The following is a 17,893-nucleotide window of genomic DNA, read 5'->3' on the forward strand; positions in this document are numbered from 1 at the left end:
TAATGCAAGAACCCAGGGTCCAGGCGAGTATGTGCTTAGAACAAGTCCACGTTAGTCAGCTAGTATCTCTGTCTGCCTCTCTATTCTGGGATTAATAAATTCCTTGGGAGACAGTCTCTAATATAAAGACACAGCGAAGTAGTTAGCACAAAGAGGCCTCAGACGCCTTGAATACAGAATTCCCTTCCTAGTTCTGCTCACGTATCTGTGATGTCAGAAGAAATGCACATTTACAACTGTCTTGCAGAGGTCAGTGTAGCCTCTTCTGTTTGCAGTGTAACTGTGCAATAAGTAATGCAGAAGCAAAACCAAGAAAAAGTAGAAGTTGAGGAGAAGAAATGAAACAAAGCCAAATAAGGACAGATCCTCCTGACTCCACTAAAAGATATATGTAGCAGGTATGTTCCCTGAAGTCTTGTACTGAATGAGCTTTGAGACATCTCTGAAGAAGTAAACTGCTTCTCAACATGCCTAATCTAAAGGCTTTTATATTGAAGTCCTGAACGAAATGTCTATTTGGAGCTTGTTCTGCAATGTGCTGACTGACTAGGGTAAAAGAAACCTGTATTTACTCAGAACAATTATAGAAGGAATGATTCCTGATACTCTGGAATTTGACCTTCTAATGTAGGCGGGAAAGCTGTCAGATCATATCATTTTAGTTGTCAGCTACAACACATCAAGCAGTGGCTTTAACACCATAGTCCACTAAAAAAAAAGATAATCCCCCTTCTAAATCTAAACTTTGACTTCTAAAAATTCATGCATGTTGCTTTTATATATAGGTCAGCAGTTCCATTTTCTGGGTGAACATCAGTACTTCTGCAGTGAAAGGAGCTTTGATATATTGTTCAGCTACTTGAAATCAAGGCATTTCATTATTTCCTCTGGAGGTTTACAGACAAAAATGGTTGAAGATCATTACAATTCAACACACTGTTGCATTTCAGTGCAAGTGATCTGTTAATGGATGAATAGATCAATCAGTGCTTACAAGCAATTTTAAGCAAATACTCTCACTAGCATCAGTTTTGTAGGCACTTCTCTCTAATCTGTTAGTGAAAGATGCAAAACTCTGTCAAGGGCTACATCTCTGCTAGTGCACATCTTGCTGTGTAAATACTCTGTGGAAGAAGACATCAGTTCTGGGGGTAGAAAGGAGGGGAAAGGAGAATCAGCTGTTGTCCTAGAGGGTTGTATAGCCCCATCCCGCTCATCACGTTGGGCTGAAGTCCAGGTAGTCAAGACAGCACACTGCACATATACCCAATATACACCTCCAGCCATGGGTATTAACACTCACTGGTCTACTGTAAGAGGCTTTTTATCCTCTAATTGACCTCCTGAGCTCTCTTTTTTCAGAGAACACCAGTGAAGAAATCATGAAGTTCAAGGTCCAAACCAGCTCCCTTTAAACTGCCTAGAGAGATTCCTGCAGACTCTATGGGAATATTGTATAAGGCCGCCTCTGAGCTGCTTATCTAGATTTTGGCAGGCATACAGTGGCCTGCATATAAACCGGTTTGATTTTTGCTCTGAGCATGTCAGGCCACTTCCCTCCCAGATACAGTAATTTTTCCCTCCAGAGATGTGGGATACAATTCAGAGAGCAAAGTTCATTTCCACTTCAGCCTTGCATAGAAAAATCACAAGTTTGATCATTTAAACTCCCTAATAGCTGGTTCCACATGTTTTGAGGAAAGAAAAGAAAAATCAAAATTCAAGAACAGTTTTGTTAATCTTATTTGAATGTTAGCTGGGAAAAATATAAAAGGGAATTTTAAAAATCTATTTCTTTCCTCTGTTCTTAGTGCCTGGGGAACAGATCTTCAGCAAATATTCACAGCAATGAAACATTTATAGACATGCTGGTTAGGTTTACCTACAGATTTTCTCACCGTGTTCCAGTCCTAGCATCCAGGTGTCATTAGCCTAATTGGAAACTCATGACTTGCACATCTTTAAAAATATCACATTAAAAATTCTTTCTAATGATATAGCTGATGTGGTAGAAATGTATAGTGTCTAAATCTCCTGTAGTAAGTGAGACTTCATAACTGAGATCACAATTTATAATTGTAAAATTTTTGTTGACATCAAGGAAAACAGAATTTGGGTCTCTGAAACGTTAGTACAACAAACTTAAAATTCCTGCGAATGAACATCTGTGTAGGTAGAAGACTTCTAAAGCTGTTTTGATGTCTGGTTCAGAAGTAAGCTGCAGGTGGATATCTTTCTGACTTCTAAAATGTATTTATCTGAGACAATCTGTCATCTATGCATCTTGATGTATCTAGCCTGTCTCTCTATTAGTACTCATCACCATGGTATCTGAACTTCTTCTGCTGGAGGTGTTATTCCAATTACTTTGATGCAGTTGCAGACATGTAACTGAGAGCAAAATGTGAACTTCTGTTAGAAAAATAATGCTCCAATTAGTTGCTCCCTCTTTGTCTAGCAATGTAGAAAGTCACACTGTGAAGGATTATTTCCAGAGCTTGCTCTCTGTGGTAGTCGCTCCTCCTTTCTTTTTTATCATTGCCACTGAGATGTTGACACAGAGGTTTGATAGTCTCCCATCTGAATCACATATTGCAGCTAAAGCTAGTTATGAGAGTCAATACAAATCAAATACCTCCCCTGTATATTAGGCACTGCTCAGCTGAGTTTCCCTGCTTCTCTTGAGTTGACCCAAATCTGTGTAGAAAACACAGATAGAAGTTTTCCTATGCACCCTGACTCCTAATTCAAATAGGCAAACTCCTAATGGGAGGAGCTGTAAATATACAGCGAGTCTGAATAAGCTGCTGTTTCATGATGACCTACAAACTGCTTCTTTCTCAATAATTCTCTGGGATTTACAACAGATTTCATGACTGACAAAATCTATCACCCAACCATAGCATAGGAAAAAAATACAAAGAACTTGGAAGACAGTTCTCAAGCTAAATCTTTGTGTATTGACCTTCTAGCTTAAAAATTGGATACCTTGCTCAAGGGTGCGGTAGTCAGTACTTAAAGACTTTCACTGCGGGCCCTCCTTTCCCAACAGCAGTTGCTGCTGTTGGTCAAGTCTGAAAATAGCTCCTGGAAACCACCTCATTCAGCTTTTACCTTCCAAAAAAAAAAAAAAAAAGAAACAACAGCCAGATACCATGTCTGAAGAGCACTGTTTCACCCAGCTATAACTAGTCTCTTTCCTTGACTCGTGTCCTAGTTTCTGGTGGACACACACTGTAGTCTTCACCTTGCTCAAACAGCATCTAAATGCTCTAAGAGGTCAGGAGTGATTCTGGGCACATCTGTTCCAGGGAATGTTTGAGGCATCTCAAAAGGATCTGACTATGAAGACAATACTTACAGGCTCTAAAGCTCAGTGCCAAGGAATCACCATCACTTACCCATCCTGACTATAAAAAAAAGTAGTTGTAAAATCACATAATGGAACATGCTACAGCAGTGCTCCTTAAAACATTGACTTCCACCCTGGTTCAGCCCACAAGGACAACTTACCTGGACATCGCTAAGGTCAGACACACAGGTCCCAATTCCCATCAAGGATCCAGTACTTCTCACCATTTTTGATCGTAGGAGGCAGTCAGCAGCTTCCAGTCTCAGGGCCCAGGGCAGGGAAGTGTGCAGCACCTACCAGACTGGGGAGCAGCCTCCTTTGGCTTGCTAAATGAATTTTCATAAGCTTCTCCAGCAGGCATCAGTTCATCTTTATGTGATCCCGTAGCTGAATTAGCAAATGAATGAAATGAAATGAATTAGTGACTGAATGAAATGAATGTTCCCTCTGTTTTTTGTTTTTGTCTTTAAAAAAAGCATTTTCCTTTTCTAAGCAAGTTAAAATGCCTTTCCACGACAAACCAACCCTTTGCACAAGTACATATGCACACACTCACACATCTAAAACATCTCTTGATCCTTCAGGCTCCCCATGCACTCTTTGGGGCACCATCTGGCAGTAGCCTCCCTGCCATAACCCCTTATATAAGGTCTCACAGAAGTTAATAAAGAGGACCTTAGTAAAAAGAGTTAGTTCTGCTTCAGACGCTGAACACTTTTTTCCAGCCCTACATCTTCCTCAGTGCTGTCAAGTGGCAGTCACCAAAAGGTGACCTGTGAAGATGGTGGAGCTACTAGCATGCTCTGCTAGGCCACAAATAGACTCTGGGTTCCTGCTCCCTGCCCATTTCTGAGATTGGACTTGTTACAACTTTTCCCTCAATCTAGAAGAGGATTCAGCAGTATGGCAGCTTGAGGTGATCCTTCCATCTGTCACTGTGTAGGGAGACAGCTGAAATCAGTGTCTTCCACAGGCTGCTGAGCTAAACCTGAGAACTCACAGAGACTGACTGATCAGAGAACTGAGCTTCACAGTAATTTAAACTTTGCCTGGGAAAATAAGAAATCATAACTACTATACATCCAACATCCTTGGTTTCATAATTCACAAAGCTGAGAAAAAGCAAAAACTCCTTTTATTCTGACTTTGTTTTTTGATTTTTCAGAAAAATTCCTGCAGAAAAAGATCTGAGTGTAACTATCATCTAAGACAAAACAGACCCAGAAGCACAGAGCCAAAAGAGTCTTGTAACTCCCTTTGCCAAGGACTATCCAGTTTTAATGAGCTCCTTTTTTTAGACATTATTAAAAGTCGGAAGACAGCTTGGGAAACAGGAAATATTACATGTTTGCAAGACTCATTTGCAAGTAAATGAGATTTGGAAAGTAATGCAAAAAAAGGTACTAGGTGCCAAGACCTAACTTTCTTAACATATCTTTTAAAAGAGGCATGTCATAATCAGCAGGGGGTTCCTGAGAGAAAAAGGGAGAATTATGTCCCAGCCAGAACGTCTCTCCCTTGCTGTCCGCAGCACAGCCTGGGCACATTTCCAGATGGCAGACCTCATATGCATCACCTTGTGGGCATGGTTCAAAGACTCCTTGTGAAGATAGAAGTGTTTGTGAGTTACTATATGATTCTCCAACAAACACGATTTTTGCTTGCCACTAAATAGTGAGACAGGGAGAAAACTACTAAGGTCAGGCTGATGGGAAGGTATGAACAAAAAAGCATGCTTGGAAACCTCAAGGACTGTCTGTTCTCTTATCCCCTCTTCACCAAGAGTTTTGTATCCTTCTGCTGAGGGGCAGCAATGTGCCAAGCAGCATCTGCTAAATGGCTGTTCATAACCCCTGGGATAACCGCCGCATGTTCTAAGACAGATAAATATGGAGGCTCAGCTGGAGAAACTCTTTAGCAAGCCTGAGCTGAATGACATGTGTTTTCAAACTCCTGTGCAAGGGACTGTGTGCTACAGCCTGCTATAGGAAGTCTTTACAGTTAAAACTGACAGAAACTCTGTGCTGAGAGCATAAGGAAAGTACAGAAGAGCGTGAGTAGAGCAGTCTTAAAACCTCTTTCAAAGCCATGTCTCAAATTAGAAATTAGCACCCTTGCTTATTACTAGCTCCAGTGAGAATGGATGCAATCTGTGTCAGAAATGCACTTAGAGTCTTTCTAATACCATGATCAACTCAGAGCAGTGAAATCTCCAAGGAGAAGAAAGAAAGAAAAAAAAACCCCAGAGATCCACTGAAGAATTTTTTTTTCTTTCCTCCTTTAATCCAAAGTCTTTTAATGGTCAGTAATTTCCCAAAGATGCTTAAGGCAAAGAAACGCTCTAGACAAGGCTGGACACCAAAACCTTTATCTGAATACAGTTTAGCTAGCAGCAAAAGGTCCTTTCCAACCAAGTGTAATTGCCTTTTGCTTTAAGACTGTTCCAAAACACATGGCAAAAGGGTGGTGGGGAAAGATCCCAGGGTCAGCAGCAAATGCCACAGCACATTTGTATTAGCAGATCTGAGCAATAATTTAATGCTGAGGTTCTCCTTAGTTACACAGCTAACAGCACATGCTGCACCTGCAAAGCCTAGAGCCCTTAGCTGCAATGGACATGGGAGCATCTGCGCTGAGACCATTACTGGTAAGGGGAGACAGCAAACAACACTGATGCCCCATGGCTGTTATATTTACATCCCACTTATTGCTTTTTCTCACTTTAACTTGACTGTTTCTGCTGAGTGGTAAAGTATTCACAGCAAAACCCATTCAGTCTAATGTACTATCTGAAAACAAAATTGCTTCATTAAAGCTTTGTACATCATCATAACCAGTACTAAGGATTAGCTGATGATTCTGTGAATGAGATGGATTAGGAGATGGGCTAGAATACAGCTTTACTGGCTAGCAACAGTCTGGTGCTTTGGAATCACCAATTTTTGCTTTCTTTTTAAAAAAAGAATCTCAGAATATATAAGGGCTAAATCATGATTCTATCACAGATGACAGTAGAGGTCCCTTAAACTTAATTCTGTTCTTGTACAGAAGAACCTGTCCAGACCAGCGCAACATGAGGTTGTTACTTCCTTTGCTGACAATAACAGTATTAGGAGTTGGTACTCAGATTGTATGTTAAAAGGAAATAACAACCCCCTTTCTATAGTGGGATTCAGCCTATAACCTCGCAAAATACAAAGCTCTGGAGATATTTTGGGGTTAACTAAGACCTTTATGGTTCATTAGTGACATCTCTCTCCAATGGCTGTTCACGGAAGTAGAAAGGTGAATGACCCGTCAAAATTTATTTATACCACTGAGCCCATGGAGGAATTTAATCTCTATATTCAGCTGTCTCAAACTATTTCCTGGAGTATAAGTAAAGGTATTGGGCATTGACTTGCAGAACCATGTTAATATTGATGAAGTGTCATTGACTCCTCAAGCCTGATAAACTAATAGCATTCCTCCCAGGACTGTGGGTTTTCGCTCTCCAAGCTGTGATGGTTCTTATAGATACATCAGCCACGGTTCAGCTTACTGAAGGCAAGAGCTTGTTCTGTTTAAGGAGTTGCTACCTGAACAACTTTTAATGCAAAAAGGTCAAATATCTATCTGAGCATAGGCATGAAGTTTCTCAGATAACTAATGAGCAGGAAAAAGTAGCAATGTCTTCTAAAAAGTAGCTATAAAACCAGAAAGAAGCAACAGGAGTTTTGCTAATCAGAATCCTTTTCAAAAGCCTCTTTTTTTTTCTTTTTTTGTTAAAAATAAGTGTGACTGACCTTGCAACCCATCTTAAGAAAGTCTCTCCTTTGAGAAATCACCTTTTAATTGACAAGTACTGAAGCACAGCTTTAGTGTTCTGGGAGTAACACCCCCACCACCACCCCTGCTCCCCAAACATAAGGTAACTCAGATTAAAACCTTAAATGGCTGTGAGTAAAATGGTATATCTGGGGTAATTTCTACAATGTGTTTGGCAGCTTTGAGCATGTGGGATGATTTATTATTGAAACTATTGAGATTTAGCTTTTTCATAGACAGGGAGAAGTATGAATCCAATGGCGTTACATACTTGCAAAGATTTCAGTGCTGCCACAGGTATGTGAATACAAGTGGAACAGGTACACTATCATTTCTAAGCAGGATTATCCCTTCAATTAGTTCAACCTTAGTGAAGAGTGTAGGGTGAAAAGTGCTGGTTTCTCTCCATGAACCATTACCTGCTTTGTCCTGCTGTCAAGTCCTACTGCAGAGACAAGAAGGCCAAGCCAGCTGGCTGCACGGGTTAATCATGGGGGCACCTCTGCCATGACATTACCTGTGACTTACTTTGTTCTGATGTTTTAAGAGCATCTTTAGACAGGTGAGCTGTCTTCTGGCACTGTGGATAAGGTGATTGTTACCTGGAAATGGCTGAAAAAACCCCCCCAGGACTCCTCTTTAGCAAACAATCTGAAGGAAGGGGCTGTTAGCTGTGCCTGACATGTCCATATATCATTTATCTAGGTCACATTTTATTTTTCCATTTCCTCATGCAGACTTCATGGTTACTGTCATGCCTTATTTCACATGAAAGAATGGTAAGTGCCTGTTTTCCCTTGGCTGCATGGGTCACACCTGCAGCCAAAGGAACAGCATTCCCTGCACAGCAGACAAGCTGTTCCCATTAATAAATAGGTGATCCCAGACCCTGCATTTTGCTTTATTTTTGTCTGACGGTATGCTACGTAAAGCAGATTTACAGAATATGAAACCTGTCTCTGTACCTTTTTTTTTTTTTTTTTTTTTTTTTTTTGGTAGGAACCAAGGAGATGATAAGAATTTTTTCTTTCAAGAAGGTTGTGGATGTTTTATCCTGCAGCCTATGTCTTGTACACTTGTACCATATTTAAAGTAGATAAAAGTACAAATATTTTGCATAATTACATGCATGTTAACATTCATAGTGCCTGTGGCACCAGTTCTAATTTAGTAAAGTGAATCAGTTCTTTTTCCTAACAATTCATCAGTGCTGTGCCAAACAGAAAGGCTGCAATGTGCATGGCTGTTACCACATTTGAACATAAGCAATTTTAATTGCAAAACTCCTTTAAGTGTTGGTCTATTGGAAAAATCAACTTTTAAAAAATAAGGAATTATGCAAATGCTCGTATTCTCAGTTCCTGGATGCAATCCAGCTGTTCACTTACAACTTCCCATAGGGAGGAGAAAAAAAGCTAATTCTCTACAGACTACAGTGGTAACGCTTAAAGAGAATGTCTGAGGAGGGCATTGCAGGAAGAAGAAAAGGGCTGGTATCTCTTGAAAAGTTATAACATTGTTTAAACTATTACAGCTGTTTTACCACTTTGGTAAGTAGCATGTACCCTGTGAAATTTCTCCTTGGGAAGGCTCCTCAAAGTGGGAGCATGTGAGAACAGCGATGGACACCATGTAGCAAGAGAGTTGTCTCCATGATATTGCTGGACAGGAGGAGAGGATCACAGGCTGCAAGCTGCTTCAGCTCAGTTAATACTGAGAAAGTTACCATGGCCTCACTCACATTCCTCCTCAAATCTCATCTTTGACATAATACAGGCAGAAATTGCAACAGCAGATTCAAGTTATAATCATTACCCTGTAAATGTAAGAGTTGCCATATCTTCCTTTCCATTCTGTTTCCTTGTCTCCTCGGTCTGCTTTACATGGCCACGTATGGGACGTACTATTATTCAGGACACCATTAGCACTGTGAGGGAATGTGAGCAGACCCAGAAGTGGCTCACAGTGTTTTCACCTCAAAATGAATTTAGGCAGCTGGGCAAATTCCCAGAAAGTAGAGGAGAAGTTCCTAGAAAGCAGTGGGGAAATGTCTAGAAAGCAAAGGGTGAAATTGTAGAAAGCAGTTAGTGAATTCCCAGAAAGAAGCAGGAAAATTGCCTAGAAAGCAGCAGGTGAAATCTTAGAAAACAGTCAATGAAATCCTAGAAAGCAGTAGGAAAATGCCTAGGAAGGAGCAAGAAAATTCCTAAAGCACAGGCTAAATTCCTGGAAAGCAGTGGGAAAATTGCTTGGAAAGCACAGTGCATATTCCTAGAAAGCACAGGGTGAATTCCTAGAAAACATCATTGAAATTCTTAGAGAGCAACTGGTGAATTCCTTGAAGGTGATGGCATTCCTAGAAAGCAAAGGGGGAGAGGGGATTCCTAGAAAACAACAGAAAAATTCCCAAAAAGCAAAGGCTGAATTCCTGGAAAGCACCATGTGACCTCCTGTTAAGCAGTGGGAAAAATCCTACTAAGCAACTGGAAAGTTCCTGTAAGGCACTGGGAAAATTCCTCAAAAAGTAGGAAACTTCTAGAAAACAACTGATGAATTCCTAGAAAGCAGTGGGAAATCCTAGAAAGCAACGAAAGAATTCCCAGAAAGCGAAGGGCAAATTCCTAGAAAGCACCAAGTGAGTTCCTAAAAAGCTATGTGAAAAATCCTGGAAAGCAGTAAATGAATTCCTAGAAAATAGCAGGAAAATTCCTAAATGACGCAGGGCAAATTTGCAGAACGCAATAGAAATATTCCTAGAAACAAGCTTCAAAATCCTGTAGCAGTGGGAAAGTTGCCTAGAAAGCATCTAATGAATTCCTAGAAAGCAGAGTGAGAATTCTGAGAAAAATCACTGCAAAAATTCCTAAAAAGTTGCTTGAAAAGCCCCTGGAAAAAGTCCTAGGAAGACACTGGGAAAATTCCCCCAAAATAGCAGGAAATTGCCTAGAAAGTGGCTTCTAGCCTGAGAAATTCCTAGGAAGCAGTGGGTAAATTCCTAGGACTTTAGAGTGAGAAATTCCCAGAAAGCTGAGGAAATTCCCAAAAACTTTCTATCTCACAGGTTACCTGGAAAGCAACTCTTGGAAGTCATGGGAAAGTCCTAGAAAGGTTCTGGATAGAGGTATCCCTGGAAAGCTGTAGGAAATTCCTAGAAAGCAGCTTCCAGAAAGGATCTAGACGGAGATATTGATAGAAACTCACTGGGAGCCTTAGAAAGGTTCTAGACTGGGAAATGCCTGGAAAGCCATGGGAAATTCCTAGTCCATTTTCCTTGGATATATATTTCTCTAGGTATGGCACAACCTTAGTTTCTCAGGATGTTACAGGCACCTACCAGATCTAGCGAGGAAGCAGCCAGCCTGACGCCTTCGGGGTCCATTCTAGCCCAAGGAGAGCTCAGTGCTGTGCAAGGACAGGCCCTGGTTAAAAAAGACACGGGAGAAAATAGCCATCTAGTAGGAAGGAAGAGCAGCTGCAGTAGGCCCTGCTGGTATCTGCTGAATATTTATTAATTTTGTGCTGAAAAACATAGGTAGAAAAGTGAAATCCTTATAAACAGCCGTGTGGGAAAGGAGAGTGCAGAGCTGACTGAGAGGCTTTTGTTGGTGCTTAAATCAAATTAATTCAAGAAGCCTTTATGGGAGCTCAAGCAGAAGAGAAAAGACCCACTCATCAGAACTTATCCTTTATGGAGAGCTGGTCTTATTCCTAATGAGGTTTCACTGCATTGTGCAGCTAAGCAACTTCCAAAAAAGCCTTGGTAGAGGAGAGGCCCCAGAAAGTCGGTGTAAGCACAAGTTCCCGCACCAGGGCACCGGCAGCTGCACGACTTGGTCACCCCAGCAGTTAATAAGGTTGTGTCGCGCACAGCCAGGCGTCCTGGGGATCTGACAGGTTACTGATGGGAGCACAGCAATTGCCTCACTTTCTCCCCGCCTCTGGTCCTCTATGTGCATGTGTATTTCTCTCCCTTTTTATTTTTTTCCCTCTTTCTCTTTTTCTCTTTCTCTTCCTCTTCTTCTCTCTTCCTCTTCCTCTTTTTCCCTTTCTCTTCCTCTTCTTTCTCTTTCTCTTCCTCTTTTTCTCTTTCTTTTCTTCTTTCTTCCTTTCTTCTCCTTCCCTTCCCTTCTTTCTCTTTCACTTTCTTTCTCTTTCTTTGTTTCTTTCTCTCGCATTCACTCTCTCTCCCTTTCTGGGTCATTTGCTGTGCTCTAGTGAGCCGAAGCCCTCGCTCTCTCTAGCTGGGTGAAGCGTGTGCAGCACAGGGCAGTGAGGGTGGCTCTGTGGCCCTGGTGCACCTGAAGGCAACAGGACCTGATCTGAGCCTGGAGCAATTTTGAACAATCTTGAAATAGCCTTGAAGGGGCACCCGAGCAGCTGGGAGCTGTTAGAAAGCAGCCGCGCGCCGGCCACACCAGCTTCACCTCCAGCCGCCTCCCACCCAGGTGGGCATGGGGAGGCGTCTGCCCGTTACCATCAGTGCCGCAGCCTTGGCAATTTCTCCGATTCTAGCACAACAAGTTGCTGATGATGACAGCGCTACAGACTGCTGAAAAGCAGCACAAAAAGACCAAAGGTTTGTGCCTGTCAGCTCCTGAGCAAGTCAGACATCTGCTGCGGAGACGGACATGGAGGGAGGCAGGCGCTGATCCACGACGCCAGTGGGCATTGCCCGCCCGGTGCCATGAAGGCACTGGGCTCTCTCCCTTTCTCTGGCTCAAGCGCTGCACATGGCTTTGATCTTATGCGTCCCATGTTATACCCTGTGGCTAGGTGTTTGGTTTATGCAGGGGGAATTGTGTCTATATTCACATATAAATTGAAAATGCATTAAACCTGTCAGTTATCCTGCTTTCTGTACATATTTTATTTCTGCTTCATATTCAGCTCTTTCACAGCCACAATATTTTGTGTTCTTTATATGAAAATTAATAAAAAAATTGGATCATCATGAAAGACTTCATTTCCTTAAGCTAGCAGTGGTGAGAAAAAAATTCCATCTGCTTTATGTCACCTCAGTTTCAATCAGTCTAAAGTAAATTTCCATCAGCTCAATCCATATACTTTTCCTCTCTATTTACTCTTCCTGTACTGCATGGAATCAAGCTAAATTACAGGAAGATTTTTATGGGCTTTTTAGATTAGTGCACATGGTGTTGCACATAAGAGAGAAGTACATCTTGCTTGTACCGTCCTGTTACCTGCCCAGGGTAACTACTGAATGGGGTTTCACATGTCTTATTTCCCATTTGGATTTATCTAGCTTCAATTTACAGCCCTTGAAATTTACTCACACTCTTTCCCTTAGATTAAAAAAACTATTCTGCCTGCTGTTGTTACTTCTAGGCTGTGACTGGGTCACCTCTTAACCTTCCCTTGGATAAAATAAGTAAGTGTCTTAGCTTCTTCAGCCCCTCACATTGAGGCCTCCAGTTCATATTTTTCTTTCTTGAACTCTTTATGATTTGTTGGACTGTTTTGGACATGTGGAACCAGCCCAAACAGTGTTCCCTTGATGACTTCTCTGGGATGGTGGGAAGAGGTCCCACCACCTCCCTGCTGCTACCTGAATACATAGTTGATAACTGCATTTTCTCCATTAACTACTAATGACTTCTTCCCCAACACTGATAGAAAGGGAGAACAAAGCTTCACTTGGATAGACTTTAAGAAATGGAATTAAACACTTTTCAAACTGGCTGCCCACATTCTGCTGGGGAAATCTGCCCTTGACTATCCTATAGACATCACCCAGGTATGTAGTAACCCGTGATGAGTCCTGTCAATCTCCTGCATCACACCTCCAGCACATCAGGCTTTTGCTAAGAGCACTAATTCTCATTATAGCCTTACAGAAGTTATGATAAACCTGTTAACATGTATTCCGAGGGACTGGTGCTGTGGACAGCTGCTCCTGCAAGTCAAGGGTGCAAAGTGTGAGCATCAAACACCATGTCAGGCTGCTGCTGCTCAGAGTTGGCTGCGAGGCCAGCTGTGAAGTCCCAAGGCAACCCTGCACACACGATGTTTGTGCAAACACTGTGAGATTCATCTTCTTTTTCTGTCTGAGGCTCACAGGTTTTGCCAAAAGGACTTTTCTGATTCCACTCCATGCCTCTCCCCCCATAGCCATTACATGCAAGTTATTTGCTCTCAGTAATTGAGAAGGGATGGGCAGGGCAAGCAAGTCACTCACATTTTGTTCAAAATCCTTTTTGTGCCCTTCTGGTTTAGTTAAATTTGGTCAGGCTTTTCTGCTGCCCTTTCGACCATGGCAAATAACTCATCACTTCAGATTTGGGATGGTTAGAAGAAAAGGAACAGTAGTGCCACCTGCAGCAGAAACACTAAAACGTAGGTCTGCTCCAGCCACAGGGATCTGGGTCTGCAGGCTGAGTATCAGACAGGCATTTTTGTCTGGCCCATACATAGACCTGACTTTCAGGGAAAACCTCCTTTGAAAACACAGCACGCTTGGTGCTTTTTGACCATGCTTACCCCAGTAAGGAAGGTGCTTGGCAATTGCAAGCCAGGGAATCTCTGCATTGCAATTCTCTGGGAACACTGGGTGAATGAAAGCAGAATAGGATGCTTGCAACAAATTCAAGGTGAGCTCCAGCCAGCTGAGAGCAGGCTAATTTTGGACAGTGCCTGCCCACACCACCAGTGGCTTTGCTGGTGCCCAGCCATGCCCAGCCAGGGAGTGCATTGCAACCTGCCTGGCCCTGGGAGCCTGAAGATGAACAGTGTCACCGGTCCTCAGGGCCTGCAGCTCACTTCATCCCTTCTCATAGCAGCCCTGGGGAAATGATGGGCTCTGAGTGATACTGTGAAGACCGTTGCTTCTAAATAATTTCACAGTGGAGTGAAAATGAGTGTGGCAGTGAACAAACCCTCACCCAGCAGCTTCCATTGGCAGCCTCCTGCTCGCTGGTGACCTCCACTGATTGCATTTTTTTTTGCTTTGCCCTCTAGGGCTCAGATGGCCTTTTCCACCAAGCTCTTCTCTTTTCTCACCCAGAGAAAGACTAAGATTAAGACCCAAATCTGCTCCGCCCATACTGGCATGTAGGACTGTATCTTCTACCCAGTATTTTCAGAGGAATAAGCAGTGATCACACTTGGAGCTGTAACTGTCTTGAATCTCTATTTAATATCAATTTACTAATGTTATTCTTTCCAAATTAGAGAAAACAGACTTATAATAACACCTTAGTTATGTTTTCAGTGATCAGCAGGCAAGTAATGGGCAATCAGCATCACGCTCAACAGTCACAGATAGCACAGCAAGGAACGGGCACAATACAGCTGCAGTAAGAAAAGATACCAACCTGACCAGATTTTACATACATACAAATACAGGTCTTTTTTTTCTCTCTCTCTGATGCGTAATAGTGCAGAACATTTCTAATCTGCCCAATATGTCCCAGCCAGCCCATTTCTAATTTGAGGCTTTGCAACAAGACATGATCATGGGGAGGACAGCTATAACTCACATATGCTATTATACCAGATCTCCACAGGAAGCCACTAACTAATAGTCCACGGGGTTCACCCCAGCTCCAGCATCTGACCACAGACCTCTTGTGCTGGTCCTCAGGGTCCGCTTTCTGCTAGCACTGAGGCTACAGCCAACTGAAGTCTAAAGATGCAACTCACTTTTATTTACAGGCCAGCACAAAACCCTTTGCACTAGTGAAGTTTGGGAAAGCTTATGCAGTTCTCTCAGAGCATCTCAGGAGAGCAACACACTCCTGGGAATGAGGCACAGAGCAGGATGCAGAGTGATGTGTTCTGGGATGCTGTCTGAGACCAAACACCAGGATGCTCTGATCAAAGCATACAGGCAGGATTAAGGGCATATCATCCACTGCACAGAAAGGGTATGCTGATTAACTGCCAAAAAGATAACAGTAAGTTGCTGTAAAACATTTGCTATCTGAAAAATGCCATTTCATTAAAGTTCAGACCTTCTGTGGACATTTGCTTGCTAATGATTTTTCATTAAAGAAAAACACAGACCATCCCAGAAACATCTTGCTAACATCTCTCTTCCATTCCAAAAATGTCAAGAAGGAACACTTCAACTGCTCCAATAGCAGTGTGATATGACTTTTCTTTCCAATATTTATTTTACATTATGAAAAAGATCAAATATTTCAACTGACCTTCAAAATAGCATAATCCAAGCTTTGTGGGACACTAGCCTTGTTTTTTAAAGCTCATTTTGCAACAAGAGGTATTCCAAGAACAAATAATTTCCCAGGTTTGCTAGTCCTACCTTAGCCCATACTAGTTGCAAGGGGAACATAACTGTCTTACTAAAAGGCTATTAAACAGGACTACCACATCTTGAAGGTAAACATAAACCTTGTCTAACCACCACAACTGGTTACAAGTCTAATTCACATTCACAGAAGCAGATCTCAACAGACGTAAGTCTTTACATACTCCCCGAGGTCAATGAAGCATTGCTTAATTAGCCAGACATGGGAGATCAGGTCAGAAGGAGAGAGTGGGAAGAGATTTCAAGAGGTCATGAAGTCCCTTCCTTTTTTTATTGCAGGATCCAATACACCAGCATTTGACAGGTGATAGTGTAATCTGCTGTCAAAAGCCTCTGTAAGCTTTTTTCAAAGAACTCGCAATTAGAAAGTTCTCCATAATAACCAACTAAAAACTGCTGCAAATAAAACTAATTTCTTCTTTTCTTTCCTCCAAAGATCAGAAGAACCCATCCAGATTAGTGTCCTCTTTTTTTTTTTACATACTGGAGGACTTGTGGTACAGCTGGATCCCTAAGATGACCCTTTAAGTCTTTAATATGCCTTCCAAACATGCATATGGCTTTAAATGTGCGTTCCCCAGAAGCAATTCAAACAGAAAATTGCTTTGCCTACTTCACAGATGCAGAGAGGAAGACAGAAAAAATGTACCTCAAGTGTTGCAAAAAAGTAAATACGAGTGTGCCAATGGAATGGAAAACCAACACCAAAGTCATTGGAGCTTAGTGGCGCACATCTGCAAAGCTGATTTTTCTCCAAAAACTTGTAAGTGGGCTTATGAATACCAGCTAGCATGGAGCAGGCTTGCGAATCCTGTTCCACGCTGGTTCCTCTTGGAGAGGAGGCACTCGATAGCAGGACAACAGGGGGCTGGTGGTTACTGCAGTAAGCGTGTTCACAGACCTTCTTCAACATCTTGCTCTTGAATTATAGCATACAGAGGCTGCAGCGGGAGCCTGTGAGACACCCAGTTCCCTCTCACCTGTACACAGGAACCTGGCATAAAAGTAAGCACAAACCTGGCTTTCTCTTGTGTTTAGGAACAGCATCATGAGTGGGAAGCTCTTAGCAGATGAGCAAATAGATATATTCCCAATCCTGTAAAGACAGAATATAGTGGCCGGCATTTGTCTGCTCCACGTCTGCCTCTGCCACTGTTACTTCCCATTGAAGAGAATTTTACTTCAGTCTCAATGAGCCAGTTACACCACTGAAAAAGGGACAGAATCCAGCCCCCACTGGGGAAACCAGCCAAAAGGGAACAGAAGTAACAGAGCACCCTCCTAGCTGAAAAGAAATCTCTGTCCCTCACCTCTTGTCAGGTTTAATTATCTTGGAGGTATGAAGAAAAAGAAACACTGGGATGGGTCCGACAGCCTTCTGTTGGTGCCTGTTGTAGCTTATCCTGTCCTCCCTCCTCGTGGCCGTAAGCTGCTGGAAGACCAATATTGTTAGGGTACACACTGGAGCCCTGGTTCGGCATGCCCTGTGCTCCACACTTCAGCAGTTTGAAGCTGATTAAAGCATTGAACCCTGCCTGCCTTCTGGACTCATTACAGAGGGTTCCTGGGCCCAAGCATGCTCATGAATTATTCAAGAAGATAGGTGGGCTCTGAAGTAAACAAATAGAGGAAAAAGTAAATGACCTTGAGCAGAGGCACTCTGTCACCTGGGGGGAGGTCACTGCAGGCTCTGAGTCCCTTATACAAAGATATTAAAAAGATTTTTAAAAGAATATATAATGCCCTCTCCACCAGTCTCCTTCACTTCTTAGGTTGACAATTTTCTTCCCAGCAAGGTACACTGCAGAAAACAGGGACTTTCCATTTGCTGACTGCAGCAACAACAAAAAAAATCCTAGTTAGAAGCAAAAGCCAGAGAGTTTTATATCTGCAATCTATAAGTGACAGGTTTTTTTAAATCTAAAATATAGTCTCTAATTAGTATTAATTTGGTTACTTCCATGGAACTGAGATGGAAGTTTGCTACAAATATTTAAATGCTCCAGAAGAAAATTAATCCTACTGCTTTTTCCATGTAAGCTGTTATTCTCAATTGTGTCATTATGATGTGGATGCAATATGAGAAGTCACTGCTGTTCTTTCAAGGGATGACCAGGCATGCATTTACCTTTCATTATAATTGTAGAAGAGAGTTGAAAAGTAGGTGGAGCACATGCCATATACAGACTTCACTGCCAGAAAAGTGCAAACTAATCTGCCTTGGCTGAAATGGAGGAGAGGCCATGAGATTCAGAGCAGAAATTCACATAGTGCTAACATAACACAGACCACAAGTGCAGTACATCAGCCTGGCTGCTGGTGGGTATGGAGGAAAGACCAAAAGGAGTAGATAGCAGATCACATACCTGGCAGGTCAACACTGGAACAGACTGTGAGGAAGCAGTTTGACCAGATAGGCATGCAAGGAAGCCCATCAGGAAAGAGCG

General features: G+C 42.3%; 1 long non-coding RNA gene across 1 annotated transcript in view; it reads right to left on the reverse strand.

Annotated features, from left to right (window-relative positions):
• The window catches only part of LOC112994308 (uncharacterized), a 27,986-nt gene extending 11,117 nt beyond the window's left edge, over positions 1 to 16,869 (reverse strand). Inside the window, exons 1-2 of the long non-coding RNA XR_003261925.2 lie at positions 16,757 to 16,869; positions 3,514 to 3,739 (exon numbers count right to left, since the gene is read on the reverse strand). This is a non-coding gene — a long non-coding RNA (uncharacterized LOC112994308). The remainder of the gene's footprint in view (positions 1 to 3,513; positions 3,740 to 16,756) is intronic.
• Between the last annotated feature and the right edge of the window lie 1,024 nt (positions 16,870 to 17,893).

This window comes from Dromaius novaehollandiae, chromosome 15 (assembly GCF_036370855.1).
Source record: "Dromaius novaehollandiae isolate bDroNov1 chromosome 15, bDroNov1.hap1, whole genome shotgun sequence".
NCBI lineage: Eukaryota > Metazoa > Chordata > Aves > Casuariiformes > Dromaiidae > Dromaius > Dromaius novaehollandiae.